We start from the raw sequence: 26,836 nt of genomic DNA, 5'->3' as shown, positions 1-26,836 counted from the left end.
AAGATAGCAGTGATCCCCCCAAAAATATACACTAACCAAATCAAAGGAGACCCAAAACTGCAGGGGAGAGAAAAAGAGAGAAAAAAAAAGATATCTATCTATCTATCTATACACACACACCCAAATACACCCAAAATCAAAAAAAAAAAAAAAAAGAAAAGAAAAAAAAGAAAGCTTATATGTATACCAAAAGAAGGGTAAACACGATGAAGGAACATGATTGTAATGATGACAATTAAAAAAAGATTCTAAAAGAGAAATTGATAAGAAGTTGGTTGAAAAGAAAAAAAGAAAGAGGAAAGAATGTGATTAGGTTGGAGACTAGAACAAAGCTATGTGCTAGATATAGGTTATATTTTGAACTATTAGAAGAAACTGTATCCCAAATTTTAAAGAAAGAAAAACTTATATGTGTAAAAAATAAGGTTAAATTCAATGAAGGGACAAAGTATGACTATAATAATGAAAATTTTAAAAGACTTTTTAAAAGGTATTGATAAGATAAAATAGTTTAAAAAGTTAAGTAGGAAAGAGGAAATTTATTAAAAATAGAATAAGAAAAAATAAAATTTAAAAAAATTTACTTTGAAAGACTAAAGAATCATGGGAAAAAAGACATGAATTCTATGTGTTGCTTTCCTCTAGCTCTGAAGTTCTGCAGAATTCACTATTAAACTTGGTCTTGGCTGGATGTTCTTGCTGATCTTCTGGGGGAAGACCCTATTTCAGTGTTTCTCAAATGTCTTTGCCTGAGCAGAATTGCACTGCCCTTGCCATGGGTCAGGTTAAGCAATCTGATCAGTTTTTCTCTGGACGCTTTTGTTCCCTGAATGCTTTCCATACAGCTTTGGAGAACGGGAATAAAAATGGTGGTCTCCCAATCTCCAGTCCTATAGGAGTCCAGGGTTCAGGGCCACACTCCTCAGTGTGCCCTCAGAGAAAAGCAGTCAATCATTCCCATCTCCCTTATCTCTGGTGGCACTCTGAGCTAACCCAGCCTGTGACTGAGTGTTTCTATCTCTGGCACATGGCCCCATTCGGAGTCTCCAAACACAGCATATTCCTGCAGTGTGATCCTGTGCCAGTCCTCCCAGAGGGGGAAGGAAGGGACCACACCCCTGGATCTGCCACTTGTGAGTTTCCTGCTCAAGGAGCAGTAGATGGACTGTGCTTTGGGTCATTGTTTAAAGTAACCCCAAGCTGAGCCTACTCCTCAGCTCTGTCTCTGCAGCCAGCTTCCCTGCTCTGATACCTAGTACCTCTGCCACACCCAGACACTTTTTCTGACACTGTGGGTTCTGAGACCACCCTATCCCCAGGAGGGCTCCACCCTTGGCTTAGTCTCTGGAGCAATGTCCCTCAGTGGAGCAGACTTCTGAAAGTTACAGTTTTGTGCTCCATTGCTCTTTAACTTGCCAGGAGTTGGTCCCTCCCCCCACAGTCTGTCTTCCCATATTTTGCCTCGGATTGACTTCTCTGCATGTCCTACCTTCTGGAAAGTGTTCTCCCCTTGATTCCAGGACCCTGAGATGATGACCTGAGCCCAAGGCAGAGGCTCAACTTACTGAGCCCAACTTAACTGTGTCCCAGTAAATAAATCTTTAAAAAATTATAGATTAATTAAATAAAAGAAGCCAAAATAAGTCAAAAGAAGAAGATGGAAGAGGAGGAGAAGAAGAGGAGTAACATGATCTGGCTTGTATTTTAAAAAGGTAATTCTGATTGTTATATGGAAAAAAGGAGTCAAAGGGGTTTCTGGGGGAAAAAAGGGTAGGAGCTGGAAGCCTAGTTGAAAATGTGCTACAGTTGCAGGTGGTTTTGTGGACCAGATAACTGCAGTAACAGTGATAAGCAGGTTACATAGAAGAAATAATTTCAGGATAGAACTAAGAGTATTTTCAGGTAGATGGGATGTATGGTACAATATGAAGAGAAGATTCAAAGAGGAGTCGAAGGATTCTGAATAAGTAACAGGAAAAAATGATTCTGCTTTCAACTGAGATGGAAAATAACATGAGAGAAGCAAAGTTAGGGTAAAGCCTTTGTGTAAAATAGATTAAAATGTAGATGCTGAGCTCAAAAACAGCCAATGCCATTATTTTTGTGTCCTATGAATGCCTGCAGTGAGTTTGAAGACAAAGAAGATAACCTGTGCTGGCATCCAGACGTGAGATCCAGTATGGAAAATCGAACTCCTGAGAACTAGCATAAAAAGATTTAGCTTTCAAAGACATTTATTATTCAGTGGCATGGATCTGGACCATAGCTGAAGTGAAATAGAAGGTGTGCAATCCCACTCTGTCAGTGGTCTATTCCCTCATTCCCTCACTCATGGATCCGTATATTTACTCAACTTCTCATTCATCAGGGCAACGAAGGCAAATAAAGCACAATCCTTTCTCTCAAAGCAGAGAGATATAGGAAAGCAGGTAAATAAAAATAATTTCCTCCTTCTTATTGATTAGTGCTGATGATGTGAAACAGATTTTCTCCCAGAATCATATATTACATGTTTTTGGAGATTCCATAAATTATCTATAAATTTCTACATGTTTGTAATTACAAGGTTATTGTAACCTTTAAAACATTAACTCAAACCTATTCTGAGTCTGCTAGATCTCTCCTTACAAAGACTACTATTTTTTTTAATTTTTAGTTTTTAAAATTTCTTTTCAGAATTCACTGTTTATGCACCACACCCAGTGCTCCATGCAATACGTGGCCTCCATAATACCCACCACTAGGCTCACCCAACCTCCCACGCCCCACCCCTTCAAAACCTTCAGATTGTTTTTCAGAGTCCATAGCCTCTCATGGTTGGTCTTTCCCTCCATTTTCCCCCAACTCCCTTCTCTCCATTTCCCCATGTCCTCCATGTTATTTCTTATGCTCCACAAATAAGTGAAACCATATGAAAATGGACTCTCTTTGCTTGACTTATTTCACTCAACATAATGTCTTCTAGTCCCATCCATGTTGATACAAAAGTTGGGTATCCATCCTTTCTGATGGAGGCATAGTACTCCATAGTATATATGGACCATATTCCTTATCCATTTGTCTGTTGAAGGGCATCTTGATTCTTTCCACAGTTTGGTGACCGTGGCCATTGCTGCTATGAACATTGAGATACAGATGGCCCTTCCTTTCACTACACCTGTATCTTTGGGGTAATTTGGGGTAATAGTGCAATTCCAGGGTCATAGGGAAGCGCTATTTTTATTTGGTTTCTTTTCTTGCTTTTGCATTTGACTTCTGTATTCCTTTCCTCAGGCTATTGTCACAAAGTACCACAAACTGGGAAGCTTTTAATAAGAGAGAAACTTATAGTTTCACAGCTCCAGAGGCCAGAGTCCAAAATTAGGGGGTGGTCATGGCCATGTTCCTTCTGAAGGCAGTAAAAAGAAGGATCTGTTCCAGGCCTTTCTCCTCCTAGCTTCTGGTATTTCCTTGGCTTCTGGCAGTGTTCACAAGACATTTCTCTGTGTGTTTATGTCCAAGTTTCCCTTATTATAAGGAGTCCAGTCACATGTGATTAGAGTCCCACTTCACTCCAGTATGATCTCAGCTTAATTAATTATATTTACAGTGACTGAATTTCTACATTCTGAAATATTGAAGGTTAACACTTTAACATATGAATTTTGGGGAGACACAGTTCAACCCATAACCTCTTCACAAGATTTTTGGTTCCAAGTGATCACCAAAATTGTCAGTATTTCTTTATTCGAGGATAATGGACTCCTACATCTGAGATTTCTTCTCCACATCCATAAGGTCTCAAGTTTTAAAAAATATGGATGTACAAAGACTTCTTTCACAGAATCCCCAGGGAGCTGATATTAGAAGGAACTGGGACTTTGTGTTTAGCTATTATAGCTGATTAATTGTGACTTCAGTCCAAGGTCAACATGCCAAAATCAGCCAGAATAATCAGTCTTCTCCTCACTCTAGGAAAGAAAGATGTGAGATGAAGCTGAAACAGTGAACAAGAAGTGAGAGCACTCAGCAACCTCATACTACTGAACCCAGTAAAAAAAATAAAAACAGTGGAAATAAGTGTTATTGTGGGGTAAAGCTAGATAAAAAATGGAGACAAAATGTTGGAGAGTAAAAGCATTGGTGCTGGTTCCTAAATTCTGGGAATATCCAGTGGGTTGTTCTCAGCCTGATGTTGTATCATGGGTCAGGTTCTTAGCCTGTGAAGTCACATGTTTCTTTGGCAGTTGGACCCATGTGGAATCATCTGAGGAGGTATTCTCACAAAACGGTGGAACTTAATATGATTTTCGTTTTGGGAAGAAGGTAGGGACTAACAGTTATATTTTCGGTGGATAGGATTTGATGTTTCCAAATTCTGAAACACAACAAAATGACAAATGCTTTGTTTCATTCTGTTTTTCCTAAGGCTATTTGAAAAAAGAATTCTTTAGGTAGGTCTAAAGTCAGAGGTAAGACCAAAATATAACAGTTACAACTCTAAAAATACAACTAATCTCCCACTGATAAGCAAAGTTATTAATATAGGGTAAAATAGAATAAAAAGAAAAATCCAACTTAATACTATTTACAAGAAACCTATGGTTTCACTCATATGTATAACACAAGGAATAGCGTGGAGGACCACAGGGAAAGGGAGGGAAAACTGAAGGAGAAATCAGTGAGAGAGAAAAGCCATGAGGGATTCTGGGCTCCGGCAAACAAACTGAGGGTTACAGATGAGGAGGCATGGGGAAATGGAGTAATCACTGATGGGTATTAAGGAGGGAATATGTGGAAAAGAGCACTGGGTGTTATATGCAACTAAAGAATCGCTGAACACTACATCAAAAACTAATGAGGTACTATGTGTTAGCTAACTGAAAATAATGAAAAAAAATCAGGAAACATATAAAAATAAGTTATCACAGAAAGTTAAAGGGCATGGCTAGATAATGCATATTAAGAGTATTGGGGGCGTTGTTTGTTTTTTGTTTTGTTTTTATAAGAACATTGTTTTCTTCTGTAATAAATATTAAAGTTTTAAAAAATCTACTTCCTATCAATAATGGTTACATAAAACATTAAACCTAAAGCAGAACAATTTATTTGTTTACCCTTTGTTAAAGTGAACTGACAGGCCAGTATCAGCTATTACACATATATAGCTGAAAGACAAAAAAGCTAGAGAATGCTTTATATTTTTTTTATATTTTCAAATAAAAAGATTGATATTCATAATCCGTGGAGCACAATTTGTTCTAAAATTTCACTTGTCATTGCTATTAGGAGCTATGAAATATCAACAAAGTCATCAGAGAGCACTAACACTGTACTGCCTCTTGAAGAGGAATGTAATGTTACTAATCTAAGGTGTAAGTTTAGAGTGGCTAAAATGTTACATTTTTCTGGCCAATAGCGTATACAACATGGGTGGTTTTGAAGGAGAGGGACACTTAGTGGGGTTCAGGTGGAGTACATAACCAGACTGTCAACTGCACTGAGACAGACATTCACAGGTATAAATAAGTGGAATGTGTTCTGCTGTAACCTATTGAAGTGAAATATGTGTCCTGAGTAGTTTCCTAAGTGAAATTAGGTTGTTAATTGTCACTTCTGCCTCACATTTTACATTTCAAAGCAACATAAAGGGCAACTACACAGACCGGAATGCCCTTAAGTCCAAGGGTTGGGGCTATTCTGAGTGTCAAATAACTTTCCAGACATATTGGAATAATTCCTACATATTATATTTCTTCAAGTTAAGTAGACTTTTTGGTAAACCCTATGTCTATGTATATCAATATGTGTCTGGTTTTGGTCTTCTGCCATTCAAAGTGTAATGAATTTTAATATTAGAGAGTATAGAAAGGTTATTGAAATGATATCTGATTCCACAATGATTGTATGTGACATTTAAGATACTACCACTTGTCCAGTTTCGGTGTAGTATCAATAGAGATCCAATGTATGGAGAAAATCTTACTGGCCTATGACTCCATTCTCCATTTTGCAGTTAGAATGAACTTTAGAAAATACAGTTGTAATCTGTGTGTGTCATCCCCAACATGACCAGAATACAGACCTTCAGTGGGTATTCCTGTGCCTTTAGGATGCAGCCCAGAATTTCTGGTATGGTTTTTAAGAACTAAAATTTGATACCTCTTTACCTTTTCAGTTTCATCTGTCATTTCTGTTTGCATTCTGTATTTATAATTTCTCCAATGATCTATACCCTCAGGAAGCACTTTTTAAAAATCTCACCAAAGTCTAAAGGAAATGTTTTAATTTATAGACTTCACTGATCTCATAATATTTATTATACACAAAGTGCTTTCCTAACTATTATTTATTTGTTTCTCACAAGAACACAATATATTATCCTATTATAAATTTATAATTTAAGGGATTGGCCCTTTAGGGGTTAAGTAATATCCCAAAGATCACAGTTGTTAAGTAAAAAAGACTGGTACTTAAGCATCAGCCTTCTGATCTCACTTCCCTAGGAGATAGTACACTGCATTAATGTGGTCCCCAAAATGCCCAGGTTTAATATCTAAAGTTGTGTTACCCTTCTGTTAATCCTAGAATTTTGAGATTTTAATCAGTTCCAAATGATTCATCTGATTTTGTTTTCCATCACCCATTTAATTATACCAGGCTACCATAAAGAAATTTCCAGAGCCTGACCAAATTTATCAGCTATTTTACACCTGAAGTTCAATGTCAATTCATTTAACATGTACTATTACTTCTATATGGTAAATAAATTGACTAATATGATCTATGCACATATTATATTATCAAATAAATAAATAAAAATCTTAAAAAAATTTTTTATTTAATTACTTAAAAATTGTCCAGCCTAGAAAATATGAAGAACTATGTTTCTTGGGTGTTGCTTTTAATCCACAACGTGGTGATTAACAATTAACATTTGAAGAACCATAACAGAGATAGACTCTTAGCAACAATCGCCATTTAAATAACCAGATCAAAAACCCACACTTTATTGTACTGACCACAAGCCATTCAGGTACCTACAGAAGGCAATTTCAACACCAGAAATCTACAAATAGGCATTATGGATATTAGGATGACTTTTCAGCGGCAAAACGAATAGTTTGCATAAACAGAATGTAAAACCTTACACAAATTATAAGGAATGGTGATTTCTCAAGATTCCCATCTGGTTCTAGATTCAGAGATTTTAAGGGGATTTTGCCTCTAATCTCTGGCCTGATGGTTAGCCAAACTGGCCAATGGAATATAAACTTACCTGCCTTATAAGAGGCCTTTCCAAGGGTCACCTGGGTGGCTTAGTCAGTTAAGCATCTGCCTTCAGCTCAGGTCATGATCTCAGGGGCCTGGGATTGCATTCCCTCGTAAGCCCCGCCACAAGACCTCCAGTGAGCCCTACAAGGATCATATCCCTCCCCTTCTGCCTCTCCCCTCCATTTGTTCTCTCTCTCAAATCAATAAACAAAACCCAAATAAATAAATAAATAAGAGGGATTTCTTACATGGCACTCCCACCTAAAGGGATGGAACTTAAGACTCATTAGTATTGGTATGCATGGCAGGATTCAGCACAAGACATACCTTAATTGTTACCTATTTCTGGACCTTTATATTGTATAGAGAAAATCTATAACACTGGCACACTTCTAAGTATTAAAAGCTGTGAATATTACCCCTTAAAAGTCTGGTAAGTATGAGTGACCAAATTTTCTTAGGCAAGTTTTCAACAGATTGTTCTACATCTATTATTAAGCTTTATGAAAATCTCTGAAAGAATATTGCTGGTTCATAAGAAATAATGAAGCAAGTAATATAGAGTTACTTGCAGTTTTGACCATTTTAAAGACTTGAGGAATAAAATTGGTCTTTATTTTTATTTTATATACTTCTGTATTATTTAAATTATACAATTACTATATTCTGTATAATTCAAATTATACAATGATAATGGTGATGGTAATGATGTATTTTCAAATTATAAGTAAACATGTATTACATTTTAATGAAAAAACTAAAGTAACAGAAAAAAAATTAATTTGATGCTAAGATGGATGTAGAGCTGCAACTTCTGCTACAAAACTCCTCATTTCAATTTTTGAGCTTATTAGCATCATTAATTTCTTAATAAGTTACTCAAGCAAATGTTATTTACTTGAACTTATTTTATATCATTTTTATGTATGCTGATAATTTGTTGATACTGAACAGCATAGTTCTTTTACACAACACTGAAAATCTCACGTAGGGCTCTTAATATCTTCATGTTCCATAAAACTGAGTTATAATACTCTGTGTAGAAGCACTGCAGTCAAATGCTAAGAATAATCATGGCTATTCCAAAAGACCAAATTTGTAAAAACTGTGATTTAATGAATTTATTTTGTTTTGTGGATGAAAATTCAAAGTTAGAGGCTGTACTTTATAAGCTTTAAAAAATATCCATTTCTTGGGCAGAATGCTGTTTATATATACCTAAATTATTCAATAAGTGCATGATTCCCATCTCGGTTGGTGCCTATGTGTTTGAAAACTGGTTTAAAAATTAACTTCCTGTATTATAGGATTTTTTTAAGCACAATCATTCCTGCTAGTTTTGATATTTCCTATAAGAATTAAAAGTGATGCATAAAGATATATAAGGTGTGTCAGCAAAGATTTCTCAGTTCCTAGGTTTATTGTCGGGGGCAGCTATGTACATAACATGCAACGTGGCGCTTGCGCCTGCGCCTGCAGCCAGGCAGAGGACCTGCGCACCACCTGAACGATGATTGGCTATGCCCAGAACAGGAAGCCCATGGACACTGCATGCTTTTTATCATGCTAAGCGTTGATCAGGCTTCCTCTCACGTGTACAGTCTGCTGATTGGAGGAGAGGGGATATAAATAGGGGTAAACATCCGGGTAAAGGGAGAACAATAAAGATTCTCAAGCTTGTCACTCTGAGTCTCTGGGTCGTTCTTGCTGGCGAGAGCGACATTTATGACAGTCTGTGATGGGGAGGGCACAGAAAGCTAGGCTATAAAATAACTCCAGAATCATTTAAAATATGGAACAAATGCTGCAGGTAAGAAAAAGATCAAATTTTCAGATGGCAGCCCTTGGGGTCTACATAATTATGGGGTAGAGTCTGACCTTAGAGTTCCTGTATCTTCCCCACCTCTAGGAAAGCAGAAAAGTAAGAGAGGATATATTTCCAAAATAGAATGAATAGAAGGAACCGCTGTTGATGTTATGCATGACTGGCAAAAAAAAAAAAAAAAAAAAAAAAAAAGCTGCCGTTTTTCCTATCAAAACATGCCTCTTCTGCTTATCTGCTTCTTTATGACTTCTACTCTATGAATATAGAGTAGCTCTAAAAGTCTGCCTTCCTGAAAAGCCAACTCTCTTACCTCCTGCTTTTAATCCTCTTCATGTAGACTTTCAGGCTTATCCCCTTTCTAAAAGAACACAAAGTAAGAAAGGTGGCATTCCATTATCAGCTTTCTTCCATTTGAAACACAGAAACGGTTTCTCTTCTAGACTCCAAATGAACAGAAAAATAATAGCTCTAAATATCCTTCACCCTCATGTAACACTCCTGTGGATGGTTATGTTCAACAAAATGCCTTCAGTTATTGAGATACACACTCTTTTATCCAAGAGTGTTTTGGGACTAATGCTTTCCAGTTTAATTATAGATTTTATACTGACATGTCAGTTAAGTTTGAAAATGTATATTTATAAATCATAGGATTTTAAGGCTCATGGATTTATATTTGGCTAGATTTATTGTCTAAGTAACATGTACAGTCATAGACCACTGTAAAAATTATTTGCCTAACGACCTGAATATTTAAAGTTCTACCAGTTCTTCTCCACACTCAGAATGAATCAGTGTGATCCTCAAGCTTGTGGCTATAGGGGCATCAACAATGGCTTCTAGGTTATAACCTTCTGTATATGCCACTGTTAGTCTGCACAGCATCTATTGGGAGATTCATCAAAGAAAAGGGGAGAGAGATATCCAGCTGAATTTGCTCATGGATGGAGCACTTATGATGGCTGATTTGAGAGAACTAGGAAAGTCTTCCTTAGATCCCCAAAATCTTTCTGAGTGCCTGTTTCATGGCCTGAAATCCTGCCATAAAATACTCATTTTTTTTTTTCAGGTTAGTCTTTCTTCCCTGATGGGAAGGTAACTGTCTGCTCCAGTCAGTAACAACTATACAATCATTCCCAGGTGCAGCTGAGATCCAGGCTCTGAAACTCACACCCTTTCACACTACTTATTTATTATCTCTCAGTGACTAAAAACTCATAGTTGGTGAACTTCTCTATTTTCCTATGCAAACACTGTTCCATTTTCTGACTTTCCCAAATGACCTTTGGTGGGAAAAAAAAATAATAAAACCTTGATTTTGAGATCCTCTATAGGCTAAAGTCATCATCTCATCCACAGATGTACATTAGTGCCTAAAAGCCAGGGTCCTCTCATCACAGCCTGGCTCTTCCCCTTACTACCTGCATGACATATTCTTAGTCCATTTGTTTCTCTCTCTCTCTCTCTCTTCTTCATTTATAAGGTAGGTATAATGGCCCCTTCCTTCAGAGTAGTGATGAACATTGACTGGCATACTGCATGTACATGGAAATAGTTTAAAAACTAGTCAGCATAGAAGAGGCGTTCCATACATGTTAAATAGCTATTTATATTCCAATTTCTCTACTTCTTTCACCAATTGGCATTAAATACTGACATTATTTAAGAAGTCAAAACTTGGGAGACAAGATGGCGGGGAAGTAGAAGGAGGCGCCTTTCAACCTGCACACTAAAGTGAGCTGATTACCTTCCAAAGATCTCCAATCACCCACAAAATCAGCCTGAGATCAGAATTATACATGTCTGGGGGGAGGAGTCAAGATGGTGGAGAAGTAGCCGGCTGAGACTACTTCAGCTAGCCGGAGATCAGCTAGATAGCTTATCTAAAGATTGCAAACACCTGAAAATCCATCGGCAGATCGAAGAGAGGAAGAACAGCAGCTCTGGAAACAGAAAAACAACCACTTTCTGAAAGGTAGGACCGGCGGAGAAGTGAATCCAAAGCGACGGGAAGATAGACCCCGGGGTAGGGGCCGGCTCCCGGCAAGCGGCGGAGCAACGGCGCACAAAATCAGGACTTTTAAAAGTCTGTTCTGCTGAGGGACATCGCTCCAGAGGTTACCCGGGGCAAAGCCCACACGGGGTCAGCGTGGTGTCAGGTCCCGCAGGGTCACAGAAGGATCGGGGGTGTCTGAGTGTCGCAGAGCTTGCGGGTATTGGAACGGGAAAGCCGGCTACAGAGACAGAGCCGACAGTAAGCTCGCAGCTCAGGGTGACCTTGAACCGGTCGCAGGCTCGGTGAGCTCAGAGCACAGCCGGAGGTCAGGCAGACGAGAGTAACTGGGCGCGGTTCTCTGAGCGCGCACTGAGGAGTGCAGCCCTGGGCTCTCGGCTCCTCCAGGCCGGAGACCAGGAGGCCGCCATTTGTATTCCCATCCTCCGGAACTCTATGGAAAGCGCTCAGGGAACAAAAGCTCCTGAAAGTAAACCCAAGCAGATTACTCAGCCCGGCCCCAGGTTAGGGTGGTGTAATTCCGCCTAGGACAAAGACACTTGAGAATCACTACACCAGGCCCCTCCCCCAGAAGATCAACAAGAAATCCAGCCGAGACCAAGTTCACCTACCAAGGAGTGCGGTTTCAATACCAAGGAGAGCAGCAGAATTCTAGAGGAGGAGAAAGCAAAGCAAAACTCACGGCTTTTTCCCTGTGATTTTTTTTTTAGTCTTGCAGTTAATTTAATTTTTTTCTTTTTCATTTTTTGTTTTTTTTTCTCGCCTTCGGGTAAAATTTTTTTTTAAACTGTTACCTTTTTCTTTTTTAACGATTTTTTACTAGTTTATCTAATATATATATTTTTTCTTTTTTATATTTTTCTTAGGTGTTTTCTTTTTTTTTAATTCTTTTCTTTTTTTTTTTCTTTCTCCCTTTTTGAACCTCTTTTTATCCGCTTTCTCCCCCCTCACGATTTTGGATCTCTTCTAATTTGGTTAAAGCATATTTTCCTGGGGTTGTTGCCACCCTTTTAGTATTTTACTTGCCCCTTCATATACTCTTATCTGGACAAAATGACAAGACGGAAAAATTGAACACCAAAAAAAAGAACAAGAGGCAGTACTGAAGGCTAGGGACCTAATCAATACAGACATTGGTAATATGTCAGATCTAGAGTTCAGAATGACAATTCTCAAGGTTCTAGCCGGGCTCGAAAAAGGCATGGAAGATATTAGAGAAACCCTCTCGAGAGATATAAAAGCCCTTTCTGGAGAAATAAAAGAACTAAAATCTAACAAAGCTGAAATCAAAAAGCTATTAATGAGGTGCAATCAAAAATGGAGGCTCTCACTGCTAGGATAAATGAGGCAAAAGAAAGAATTAGTGATATAGAAGACCAAATGACAGAGAATAAAGAAGCTGAGCAAAAAGGAACCAACAGCTACTGGACGATGAGGGGAGAATTCGAGAGATAAGTGACACTATAAGACGTAAACAACATTAGAATAATTGGGATTCCAGAAGAAGAAGAAAGAGAGAGGGGAGCAGAAGGTATACTAGAGAGAATTATTGGGGAGAATTTCCCCAATATGGCAAAGGGAACAAGCATCAAAATTCAGGAGATTCAGAGAACGCCCCTCAAAATCAATAAGAATAGGCCCACACCCCGTCACCTAATAGTAAAATTTACAAGTGTCAGTGACAAAGAGAAAATCCTGAAAACAGCCCGGGAAAAGAAGTCTGTAACATACAATGGTAAAAATATTAGATTGGCAGCTGATTTATCCACAGAGACCTGGCAGGCCAGAAAGAGCTGGCATGATATTTTCAGAGCACTAAATGAGAAAAACATGCAGCCCAGAATACTAAATACAGCTAGGCTCTCATTGAAAATAGAAAGAGAGATTAAAAGCTTCCAGGAAAAACAACAACTGAAAGAATTTGCAAACACCAAACCAGGTCTACAGGAAATCTTGAAAGGGGTCCTCTGAGCAAAGAGAGAGCCTACACGTGGTAGATCAGAAAGGAACAGAGACCATATACAGTAACAGTCACCTTACAGGCAATACAATGGCCCTGAATTCATATCTCTCAATAGTTACCCTGAATGTTAATGGGCTAAATGCCCCTGTCAAAAGACACAGGGTATCAGAATGGATAAAAAAACAAAACCCATCTATATGTTGCCTCCAAGAAACTCATTTTAAACCCGAAGACACCTCCAGATTTAAAGTGAGGGGGTGGAAAAGAATTTACCATGCTAATGGACATCAGAAGAAAGCAGGAGTGGCAATCCTTATATCAGATCAATTAGATTTTAAGCCAAAGACTATAGTAAGAGATGAGAAAGGACACTATATCATACTCAAAGGGTCTGTCCAACAAGAAGATTTAACAATTTTAAATATCTATGCCCCCAACGTGGGAGCAGCCAACTATATAAACCAATTAATAACAAAATCAAAGAAACACATAAACAATAATACAATAATAGTAGGGGACTTTAACACTCCCCTCACTGAAATGGACAGATCATACAAGCAAAAGATCAGCAAGAAAATAAAGGCCTTAAACGACACACTGTACCTGATGGACATCGCAGATATATTCAGAACATTTCATCCCAAAGCAACAGAATACACATTCTTCTCTAGTGCACATGGAACATTCTCCAGAATAGATCACATCCTCGGTCCTAAATCAGGACTCAACCAGTATCAAAAGATTGGGATCATTCCCTGCATATTTTCAGACCACAATGCTCTAAAGCTAGAACTCAACCACAAAAGGAAGTTTGAAAAGAACCCAAATACATGGAGACTAAACAGCATCCTTCTAAAGAATGAATGGGTCAACCGGGAAATTAAAGAAGAATTGAAAAAAATCATGGAAACAAATGATAATGAAAATACAACGGTTCAAAATCTGTGGGACACAACAAAGGCAGTCCTGAGAGGAAAATATATAGCGGTACAAGCCTTTCTCAAGAAACAAGAGAGGTCTCAGGTACACAACCTAACCCTACACCTAAAGGAGCTGGAGAAAGAACAAGTAAGAAACCCTAAGCCCAGCAGAAGAGAAATCATAAAGACCAGAGCAGAAATCAATGAAATAGAAACCAAAAAAACAATAGAACAAATCAACGAAACTAGGAGCTGGTTCTTTGAAAGAATTAATAAAATTGATAAACCCCTGGCCTGACATATCAAAAAGAAAAGAGAAAGGACCCAAATAAATAAAATCATGAATGAAAGAGGAGAGATCACAACTAACACCAAAGAAATACAAACTATTATAAGAACATACTATGAGCAACTCTACGGCAATAAATTTGACAATCTGGAAGAAATGGATGCATTCCTAGAAACATATAAAATACCACAACTGAACCAGGAAGAAATAGAAAGCCTGAACAGACCCATAACCAGTAAGGAGATTGAAACAGTCATTAAAAATCTCCAAACAAACAAAAGCCCAGGGCCAGACGGCTTCCCGGGGGAATTCTACCAAACATTTAAAGAAGAACTAATTCCTATTCTCCTAAAACTGTTCCAAAAAATAGAAATGGAAGGAAAACTTCCAAACTCATTTTATGAGGCCAGCATCACCTTGATCCCAAAACCAGACAAGGATCCCATCAAAAAAGAGAGCTATAGACCAATATCCTTGATGAACACAATGCGAAAATACTCAACAAAATACTAGCCAATAGGATTCAACAGTACATTAAAAAGATTATTCACCACGACCAAGTGGGATTTATTCCAGGGCTGCAAGGTTGGTTCAACATCCGCAAATCAGTCAATGTGATACAACACATCAATAAAAGTAAGAACAAGAACCATATGATACTCTCAATAGATGCTGAAAAAGCATTTGACAAAGTACAGCATCCCTTCCTGATCAAAACTCTTCAAAGTGTAGGGACAGAGGGCACATACCTCAATATCATCAAAGCCATCTATGAAAAACCCACCGCAAATATCATTCTCAATGGAGAAAAACTGAAAGCTTTTCTGCTAAGGTCAGGAACACGGCAGGGATGTCCACTATCACCACTGCTATTCAACATAGTACTAGAGGTCCTAGCCTCAGCAATCAGACAACAAAAGGAAATTAAAGGCATCCAAATCGGCAAAGAAGAAGTCAAATTATCACTCTTCGCAGATGATATGATACTATATGTGGAAAACCCAAAAGACTCCACTCCAAAACTGCTAGACTTATACAGGAATTCAGCAAAGTGTCAGGATATAAAATCAATGCACAGAAATCAGTTGCATTTCTCTACACCAACAGCAAGACAGAAGAAAGGGAAATTAAGGAGTCAATCCCATTTACAATTGCACCCAAAACCATAAGATACCTAGGAATAAACCTAACCAAAGAGACACAGAATCTATACTCAGAAAACTATAAAGAACTCATGAAAGAAATTGAGGAAGACACAAAGAAATGGAAAAATGTTCCATGCTCCTGGATTGGAAGAATAAATATTGTGAAAATGTCTATGCTACCTAAAGCAATCTACACATTTAATGCAATTCCTCTCAAAGTACCATCCATCTTTTTCAAAGAAATGGAACAAATCATTCTAAAATTTATATGGAACCAGAAAAGACCTCGAATAGCCAAAGGGATATTGAAAAAGGAAGCCAACGTTGGTGGCATCACAATTCCGGACTTCAAGCTCTATTACAAAGCTGTCATCATCAAGACAGCATGGTACTGGCACAAAAACAGACACATAGATCAATGGAACAGAATAGAGAGCCCAGAAATAGACCCTCAACTCTATGGTCAACTCATCTTCGACAAAGCAGGAAAGAATGTCCAATGGAAAAAAGACAGCCTCTTCAATAAATGGTGCTGGGAAAATTGGACAGCCACATGCAGAAAAATGAAATTGGACCATTTCCTTACACCGCTCACGAAAATAGACTCAAAATGGATGAAGGACCTCAATGTGCGAAAGGAATCCATCAAAATCCTTGAGGAGAACACAGGCAGCAACCTCTTCGACCTCAGCCGCAGCAACATCTTCCTAGGAACAATGCCAAAGGCAAGGGAAGCAAGGGCAAAAATGAACTTTTGGGATTTCATCAAGATCAAAAGCTTTTGCACAGCAAAGGAAACAGTTAACAAAATCAAAAGACAACTGACAGAATGGGAGAAGATATTTGCAAACGACATATCAGATAAAGGACTATTGTCCAGAATCTATAAAGAACTTAGCAAACTCAACACCCAAAGAACATATAATCCAATCAAGAAATGGGCAGAGGACATGAACAGACATTTCTGCAAAGAAGACATCCAGATGGCCAACAGACAAATGAAAAAGTGCTCCATATCACTGGGCATCAGGGAAATACAAATCAAAACTACAATGCGATATCACCTCACACCAGTCAGAATGGCTAAAATGAACAAGTCAGGAAATGACAGATGCTGGCGAGGATGCGGAGAAAGGGGAACCCTCCTACACTGTTGGTGGGAATGCAAGCTAGTGCAACCTCTCTGGAAAACAGCATGGAGGTTCCTCAAAATGTTGAAAATAGAACTGCCCTATGACCCAGCAATTGCACTACTGGGTATTTACCCTAAAGATACTAACGTAGTGATCCAAAGGGGCACATGGACCCGAATGTTTATAGCAGCAATGTCCACAATAGCCAAACTATGGAAAGAACCTAGATGTCCATCAACAGATGAATGGATCAAGAAGATGTGGTATATATACACAATGGAATACTATGCAGCCATCGAAAGAAATGAAATCTTGCCATTACGACAACATGGATGGAACTAGAGCGTATCATGCTTAGCGAAATAAGTCAAGCAGAGAAAGACAACTATCATATGATCTCCCTGATATGAGGAAGTGGTGATGCAACATGGGGGCTTAAGTGGGTACGAGAAGAATAAATGAAAGAAAATGGGATTGGGAGGGAGACAAACCATAAGTGACTCTTAATCTCACAAAACAAACTGAGGGTTGCTGGGGGGAGGGGGTTTGGGAGAAGAGGGTGGGATTGTGGACATTGGGGAGGGTATGTGCTTTGGTGAGTGCTGTGAATTGTGTAAAGCTGGTGATTCACAGACCTGTACCCCTGGGGATAAAAATATATGTTTTTAAAAATAAAAAATTATACTAAAAAAAAAAAAGAATTATACCTGTCTGGATCTCTACTGGAGCAGATGCCAGTGGGCAGGTAAAGTGGAGTGGGAAAGTCAGACTGATATCGGAAGATAAACAAAAGGGGGAGGAGCCACCAGAGGTGACCCGTTGTAAAGTAATATCCCAATAAGAGAGTGCCTTGAGCTTGGGGACCAGCATTAACTCCGGAGTCTGGTAGAAAGCACTCAAAAAGAGCTAAGGATCACCGGGGGTGGGGTGTTTGTGTGTGTGTGTGCGTGTGTGTGTGTGAAATTGTGGGAATCGGGTGTTAGGGTCTGGGCTTAAGTCGCCAGACCCAGGAGAGCCACCCCTGGCGCAGAGCCAGAGAGAGTGTGGCAGAGAAACAAGGTCTCAGTCCCTGAACCATCAGCGCGCCTGAGAGTGCATGGCACCTGGCTCCCATGAGGGGCTGGGAGCCTTGCCAGCCAACAGAAGCACAGCCTTTTTGCAGTCCCCACGTGAGTGCCCTGCTGTGCCATCAGATTCCTAGTCGTGCCCCGCGCCCTCCCCTGAGAGAGGTGCGCCCTCCCCTGAGAGAGGTGCACACAAACGCCAGCCCGGTGCTCTCAGACCAGAAAGACCAAGCGACCAGAAGACTAGGCACTCCCAGCCCGGGCCAGCGGGAAAATCTGTGTGTGATCACTGCTTGAAACTTCTCTGGCAGTCTTGAGCTGCCCAGACAGCAGATGCTGCCCTGGTTTTGGGTACAAGCAAAAAATCCTGAGTCCCCAGGGACCACAACTGGGAACCTGCTCTGCCAGTGGCCAAGGGGGGATTTATATGGGCTCTGCAGCCAGACTGAGGCTTCTCTCTGAGAGGGAGGTCAGGGTGCAGTTTGCTTTCCTCTAAACCTACAAAAACCATCAAAAGCGGTCAAGTCGAGAGAGAAAAAAGTGAACAAATATAAAAACCTCTAGAGAACCAAAGCCTGAAAAAAACAGTTTCCTCAGAGCTCACCCCCTTGAGGGGGGCCGGAGGACTTAGCTGAGAGAACTTCAGGGACTGAAAACCCACATGGCAGGCCCCTCCCCCAGAAAACCAACCGGGAAAGAAAAAAAAAAAAAAGACAACAAGAAGACAACAAGTGAACAACCAGCACTACTTCATAGGACAATTTTTATTATTAATTCGATCCCACTATTCTGGCTCATTTTTTTATATAGCTAATTTTTATTATTATATAGATAATTTTTTAACCTATTTACCATCACAGTGAGATGTCCAGTACATCAAATTCCATAATAACCTTCTAACCTGAACTTTTTGATACATACACCTGTGTTTTCCTTTTGCATTTCTATTTTTTAAATTTCTTTTTCTTTAATTTTAGTTTAGTTTAGTTTATTCCCTTTTTTAATTTATATATTTCTAGTATTCATATAGAGTTAAACTTCAAGAAAATCCTCTTTCCCCAATCAATGCCACCCCTATAGGTAAACCAATTTCTAATCCCCCCTTATCTTAGGAAAGTTGAGTCCTTTAACAAAGATATCAAGATACATCCAGGAAGAATCAAAACAAAATTCCTCACCCACACTGAGAATTTACAACCACTCTCCCATCTTTTTCTTCCACCAGTATTTCTGTGTTTTTGTGTTTGTCCTGATAGTATATAAATCTTACACTCAGGGTTCTTTTTGAGGAGGTTCTTCCTTTATTTGCATATATATATGCAAATATATATATATATTTTTTCTCTTGTCATATACTTCTATCAGTCTTTTTGTTTGTCTGTGTCTGTTTGTATACTTCATAAATCTTACTTTGGGGCCCATTTGGGCTAAACCTTCTCTTTTATCTCACCTTTCTTTCCTGTCTCTCTCCCTCTCTTTTTTTCTTTTCCTTTTCTTTTTCCTCTTATTTGGGTGGGGAACCCTGATTGCTCAGAAGCATTCCAGGGTGCACCTTGACTGCACCACAGTCGATAAACCCAGCTACACCCATTCAGCCATCTCTCACCAAAATGACTAGGAGGAGGACTGTTCAACAGAAGAAAAATACAGAGTATGGGCCTTCTGCAACAGAGCTAATGGCTATAAACATAGACAATATGTCAGAAAGAGAATTCAGGCTAACAATTATCCAAGCAATAGCTAGGTTGGAGAGAGCCATGGGTGACGAAACAGAATTGATTAGGGCCAAACTAAAAACAATGAGAGATCATGTTTTCAGTACGAGGGAAGAGCTGAAAGCTACCAGGGATGATATTCACATGCTCTCACTTAGTTCCAATCTAATATAAATTCTCTCAACGCTAGAGTAACTGAGACAGAAGATAAAATTAGTGATCTGTAGGACATACAGATAGAAAGGATCAGGAGGAAGCCTGGAACAAGCAGCTTAGAAGCCACAAAAACAGAATCAGGGAAATAAATGATGCCATGAAACGTTCCAATGTCAGAATTATTGGAATCCCTGAAGGGGAGGAGAAAGAAAGAAGTCTAGAAGATATAATGGAACAAATTCTTCATGAAAATTTTCCCAATCTTGTGAATGGAACCAGCGTTTATGTACTAAAGGCCGAAAGGTTTCCCCCCAAGATTACAGGTTCTCAAAAGTCCTCGAGACACATAATAGTAAGAATGAAGAATTATAATTGTAGGCAGAACCTCTTGAAAGCAGCTAGGAAAAAGAAGATCCTTACGTACAGAGGAAAGCCCATTAGAATAACATCAGACCTGTCCACAGAGACCTGGCAAGCCAGAAAGGGCTGTCAAGATATATTCAGGGCACGGAATTAGAAGAACATGCAACCAAGAATACTTTATCCAGCAAGACTGACATTCAAAATGGATGGAGAGATAAAGAGTTTCCAGGACCGGCAAGGCTTAAAAGACTATGCAACCACCAAGCCGATACTACAGGAAATATTAAGGGGGCTTCTTTAAAGGAGGAAAAAGCCCAAGAATAGCATTGAACAGAAATATAGACAATCTACAGAAAGAAAGACTTCAAAGGTAACTCGATGTCAATAAAAACGTATCTATCAATAATCACCCTCAATGTGAATGGCCTAAATGTGCCCATAAAATGGCACAGGGTTGCAGACTGGATAAAACGACAGGACCCTTCCTTAAAACTGTTAATCAAGATAAAGAGTCATATTGATATGAATACACTAATCGTTGCAGATCTTAACACGCCTCTCTCAGAAATAGACAGATCATCAAAGCAGAAAATCAATAAAGAAACAAGAGCATTGAATGACACATTGGACCAGATGGACTCATAGATATATACAGAACATTCCACCCTAAAACAACAGAATACTCATTCTTCTCATGTGCACATGGAACTTTCTCCAGAATTGACTACATACTGGGTCACAAATCAGGACTCAACCAATACCAAAAGACAGAAATTATTCCCTGCACATTCTCAGATCACAATGCTTTGAAACTGGAGCTCAATGACAAGGAAAAGTTCCGAAGGAACTCAAACACCTGGAAGCTAAAGACCACCTTGCTTAAGATTGCTTGTATCAACCAGGAGATCAAGGAAGAACTGAAACAATTCATGGAAACCAGTGACAATGAAGACAGTCCGATCCAAAACCTATGGGATACAGCAAAGGCGGTTCTAAGGGGGAAATACATAGCCATCCAAACCTTCCTCAAAAAAATTGAAAGCTTCAGAACACACCAGCTGTCTCTACACCTTAAAGAACTGGAGAATCAACAACAAATCAAACCAACTGCACACATAAGAAGGGAAATAATCAAGATTAGACCTGAGATCGATGAGGTAGAAACCAGAGATACAGTAGAACTTATCAATGAAGCTAGAAGCTGTTTTTTTGAAAGAATCAATAAGATCGATAAACCATTGGCCACACTAATCCAAAAGAAAAGAGAGAAAGCTCAAATACATAAAATTATGAATGAAAAGGGAGAGATCACAGCTAACACCAAGGACGTAGAAACAATCATCAGAAGTTATTATCAACAGTTCTATGCCAATAAGCTAAGCAACCTAGATGAAATGGATGCATTCCTGGAAAACTATGAAGTCCGAAAATTGAATCAGGAAGAAATTGACAACCTGAATAGTCCAATATCTAGTAACAAGAATGAAGCAGTGATCAAAAACCTCCCAAAAAACAAGAGCCCAGGACCTGACAGATTTCCTGCGGAATTCTACCAAACTTTCAAAGAAGAAATAACACCTATTCTCCTGAAGCTGTTTCAAAAAATTGAAGCAGAAGGAAATCTTCCTAATTCTTTCTATGAAGCCAGCATTACCCTGATCCCCAAACCAGGCAAAGACCCTACCAAAAAGGAGAACTTTAGACCAATATCACTGATGAATATGGATTCTAAGATTCTCAACAAGATCTTAGCCAACAGGATCCAACAGCACATTAAAAAGATTATCCACCATGATCAGGTGGGATTCATCCCTGAGCTACAAGGATGGTTCAACATTCGCAAATCAATCACTGTGATACAACAAATTAATATGAGAAGAGAGAAGAACCACATGGTCCTCTCAATTGATGCTGAAAATGCATTTGACAAAATCCAGCATCTGTTCCTGATCAAAACGCTTCAAAGTATAGGGAGAGAGGGAACATTCCTGAACCTCATCAAATCTATCTATGAAAGACCCACAGCAAATATCATCCTCAATGGGAAAAAGCTTGCAGCCTTCCCGTTGAGATCAGGAACAAGACAAGGATGCCCACTTTCACCACTCTTGTTCAACATAGTATTAGAAATCCTAGCAACAGCAATCAGACATCAAAGGGAAATAAAAGGTATCCAAATTGGCAATGAAGAAGTCAAACTCTCTCTCTTTGCAGATGACATGATTCTTTATATGGAAAACCCAAAAGACTCCACCCCCAAACTACTAGAACTCATACAGCAATTCAGCAATGTGGCAGGATACAAAATCAATGTGCAGAAATCAGTGGCTTTCTTATACACTAACAATGAAAATACAGAAAGGGAAATTAGAGAATCGATTCCATTTACTATAGCACCAAGAACCATAAGATACCTGGGAATAAACTTAACCAAAGAGGTAAAGGATCTATACTCGAGGAACTACAGAACACTCATGAAAGAAATTGAAGAAGACACAAATAGATGGAAGACCATTCCATGCTCTTGGATCGGAAGAATAAACATTGTTAAAATATCTATAGTGCCTAGAGCAATCTATACTTTTAATGCTATTCTGATCAAAATTCCACCAGTATTCTTCAAAGAGCTGGAGCAAATAATCCTAAAATTTGTATGGAATCAGAAGAGACCCCAAATCGCTAAGGAAATGTTGAAAAACAAAAATAAAACTGGGAGCATCATGTTACCTGATTTCAAGCTTTACTACAAAGCTGTGATCACCAACACAGCATGGTACTGGCATAAAAACAGACACAGAGACCAGTGGAACAGAGTAGAGAGCCCAGATATGGACCCTCAACTCTATGGTCAATTAATCTTTGACAAAACAGGAAAAAATATACAGTGGAAAAAAGACAGTCTCTTCAATAAATGGTGCTGGGAAAACTGGGCAGCTATATGTAGAAGAATGAAACTCAACCATTCTCTTACACTGTACACAAAGATCAACTCAAAATGGATAAAAGACCTCAACATGAGACAGGATTCCATCAGAGTCTTAGAGGAGAACATAGGCAGTAACCTCTTCAATATCAGCCACAGCAACTTATTTCAAGATATGTCTCCAAAGGCAAAGGAAACAAAAGCGAAAATTAACTTTTTTGACTTCATCAAAATCAAAAGCTTCTGCACAGCAAAGGAAACAGTCAAGAAAACAAAGAGGCAACCCACGGAATGGGAGAAGATATTTGCAAATGACAGTACAGACAAAAGGTTGATATCCAGGATCTATAATGAACTCCTCAAACTCAACACACACAAAAGAGGCAATCATATTAAAAAATGGGCAGAAGATATGAACAAACACTTCTCCAATGAAGATATACAAATGGCTATCAGACACATGAAAAAATGTTCATCATCACTAGCCCTCAGGGAGATTCAAATTAAAACTGCATTGAGATATCACCTTACACCAGTTAGAATGGCCAAAATTAACAAGACAGGAAACAACATGTGTTGGAGGGGATGTGGAGAAAGGGGAACCCTCTTACACTGTTGGTGGGAATGCAGGTTGGTGCAGCCTCTTTGGAGAACAGTGTCGAGATTCCTCAAGAAATTAAAAATAGAACTTCCCTATGACCCTGCCATTGCACTCCTGGGTATTTACCCCAAAGATACAGATGTAGTGAAAAGAAGGGCCATCTGTACCCCAACGTTTATAGCAGCAATGGCCACAGTCGCCAAACTGTGGAAAGAACCAAGATGCCCTTCAACGGATGAATGGATAAGGAAGATGTGGTCCATATATGCTACAGAGTATTATGCCTTCATCAGAAAGGATAAATACCCAACTTTTGTTGCAACATGGACGGGACTGGAAGAGATTATGCTCTGTGAAATAAGTCAAGCAGAGTCAATTATCATATGGTTACACTTATTTGTGGAGCATGGAGGACATGGGGAGTTAGAGAGAAGGGGGTTGGGGTGAATTGGAAGGGGAGGTAAATCATGAGAGACTATGGACTCTTAAAAACAATCTGAGGGGTTTAAAGTGTGGGGGGGTAGGAGGTCGGGGTACCAGGTGTTGGTTATTATCAAGGGCACGGATTGCATGGAGCACTGGGTGTGGTGAAAAAATAATGATACTGTTATGCTGAAAAAATAAATAAAAAAAAAAGAAGTCAAAACTTACAACTCCAGATTTTTGTTTGAATTCTTTATCTTTACATTACCATATGTCATGCTATCTTATTAATTGTCAAGGCTTGTAACTTAGAAGCACTTTCAGAATTAAAAAACAAAATTTAAAAATCTCCTGCTCCTCCATAAAAATGAGAACAATAAATTTTGAAATTAACCCTTCCAGAACCCTAGAAATAAATGAAAGGCCTTCGGAAATTTAATGGGCATTTATTTAAGAAAAATGGGTGAATCTCACTAAAAGCAGTGGGCTTTTGGCATTTTCCAGAAAAATCATCAAACAAACAGCAGCAGCAGCAGAAACAAATAGCAAATAATAAGCCCTGAAGGAAGAGGTATGATTTCTAGAGTTGCAACATTATATTATTTGAAGTGTCCAATTTTCAACAAAAACATTATGAGACATGCAAAGAGATAGTAAAGTATGGTCAATAAGAACTGTCACAGAAGGAGTCAGATGTTGGAATTACTAGATAAAGACTCTGAACCAGAATTATAAATATCTTCAAAGAATTAGAAGAAGCCATATCTGAAGAATTAAGGTGTGGCAACATGTCTCACCAAATTAGAAATAACAGTAAAATATAAAATTATTTTAAAAAATAATTTTTTGGAAATTCTGGAGTTCAGTACAATATTCAAAATGAGTAATCTGCCAGAATGGCTTAATAGCAGGTTCAAGCTGACAAACGAAATAATCAGGGAACTTGGAAAATAGGTCAACTGAGATAATCTAATCTTAGGAATGGGGGAAAAATAAAAGAATGAAGAAAAATGAGCAGAGCTGCAGACACCTGTGGAACACCATCAAGTTTACCAACATATGCAACACGGAGTCCCAGAGGGGAGGAGAGGAACAGGTAGAGGAAATATTTTATAGAAATATTGGATGAAAACTTTACAAATAAGAAGGAAAAACACTAATCTACATATTTAAGAAGATCAATAAATTTCAGGTAGGATAAATTCAAAAAGATCTACACCTAGATACATTATATTTAAACTTCAAAGCATCAAAGCCAAAAGGGAATTTGAAAGGTGCCAAGAGAAAAATGACTTACACACACAAAGGATTAACAGTGATGTCACATACAAACAAGGAGGACTAAAGGCAGTGGGACAATATATTCAAAGAGCTGGAACAAATCTTATCCATTATGAAGAAACAATGCTTTCTAGACATACAATCGTCTTTCCTCTACATTTTTAGGTCTTCATTGTACCTACTTGTTCTTCATGTCTCAGTTTTTTACTGCTTCTAATTATGGTATGTGTGCTACTGCCAAGCTGTTTTCCAACGGTCCACTCATATTATCACCACTCTGGAAACTAAATCTGGTATTTACTATAAAATACCAGAACACTATAGAAGCATAAAAAGTAAAATTTAAATTTCCTTTTACCCTCAACCCATATTTCTGACCCTTAATAGCCACTCTCAGTCAGTTGGCATATGCTTTCCAGATCTGTGCTTAGACTTATGTTTAATTATAAAGATCATGCTTGAGCACATAAAGATCATGCTTGAACAGTGCACTGAAAATGTTAACATGAGAGCCTCTGGGGCCTGATGACTTTGGCTCAAATACTAGCTCTTACTTCTTAGTGTCTAGTTGTAGGCAAACTCTTTTGTCACACCATGACTCAGTTTCTCTTATTTATTCAGTTAGCTGAGAAAGAGAGAGAGAGAGGGCATGCATGGGTGGGGGGCGTGGCAGATGGTGACAGAGAAGGGATCTCAAGCAGACTGCATACTGAGAACAGACTCTAAGGCAGGGATTGATCTTATAACCTGGATATCATGACGTGAGCTGAAATAAAGAATTGGGTTCTTAACCAACTGAGTCGCTTAAACACCCCCATTTTATATCACAACATATAGGGATCATTTTATTTTATTTATTTATTTATTTTATTTCAACACACATAAATCTACTTTCTTATTTCTAAAGTCTATATATTCTTTTTTTAAGATTTTTTTTTATTTGACAGAGATCACTAGTGGGCAGAAAGGCAGGCAGAGAGAGAGGAGGAAGCAGGCTCCCTGTGAGCGGAGAGCCCCATGAAGGTCTCGATCCCAGGACCCCAAGATCATGACCCGAGCAGAAGGCAGAGGCTTAACCCTCTGAACCACCCAGATTCCCCTATATAATATTCTTTAATGTATCTGTATATAATTTAACTATTCTGTCTTTGAAAGACAGGTTAGTTTCAGGATTTTTTTTGTTTTATTATCAGTTCTACAGTAATTCATCTTTATAATTGGAATACATATCTATAGAATTGATATTTAGAAGGATAACTTCTGGGTCAAATGCATGTTATTTAAAAAATATTTTATCTAATGACAAATTGCCTTCCAAAATGGTTAGTCCAATTTTCACTCACTATAAAAATGTAACAACATCTAGGAAGTTTTATGACCACAATTTCTTGAACCTTTAAAGACATTAAGTACCTTTTCTGGATAGTTACCAAATGGCATAATCAGATGAAACACAAGGTATGTTCTTATTTTTTAAATCTTGGCCTTTAAAAAAGTGATGATAATTGACATTCACTTGAATGTCAAGTGAATGTGGTAGTCACATGACATACATCAAACATTACACTGTGGCACCGGTGATATTATCATCCTTTTCAGATGAGGATGGTAAGGCTCAAAGGGTCTCACAATGGCAGCTGCAACAGCTGGTGTTTGTCCTCAGGCCCAATAGCTCCTGAGGCTGCTTCTCACCTTCCCGTGTCATCTTACTCACTCCACATCAAATGCAAGTCTCCAGACCTCTCATACATGAGAATGGCTGCCACA

At 38.6% G+C, this 26,836-nt stretch overlaps 1 long non-coding RNA gene across 3 annotated transcripts in view; it reads left to right on the top strand.

Annotated features, from left to right (window-relative positions):
- Positions 1-4,050, top strand: part of LOC101683796 — a 40,018-nt gene extending 35,968 nt beyond the window's left edge. For all 3 annotated transcript variants that reach the window (XR_001177696.2, XR_001177697.2, XR_001177695.2), the window contains one exon: positions 3,955-4,050. This is a non-coding gene — a long non-coding RNA (uncharacterized LOC101683796). The remainder of the gene's footprint in view (positions 1-3,954) is intronic.
- The last annotated feature ends 22,786 nt before the right edge of the window (positions 4,051-26,836 follow it).

This window comes from Mustela putorius, unplaced genomic scaffold, assembly GCF_011764305.1.
Source record: "Mustela putorius furo isolate JIRA1106 unplaced genomic scaffold, ASM1176430v1.1 tig00000151_pilon_pilon_pilon, whole genome shotgun sequence".
Classification (NCBI taxonomy): domain Eukaryota; kingdom Metazoa; phylum Chordata; class Mammalia; order Carnivora; family Mustelidae; genus Mustela; species Mustela putorius.
Note: the sequence above shows the minus strand (reverse complement) of the source record. Positions and strands in the feature narration are given on the sequence as shown.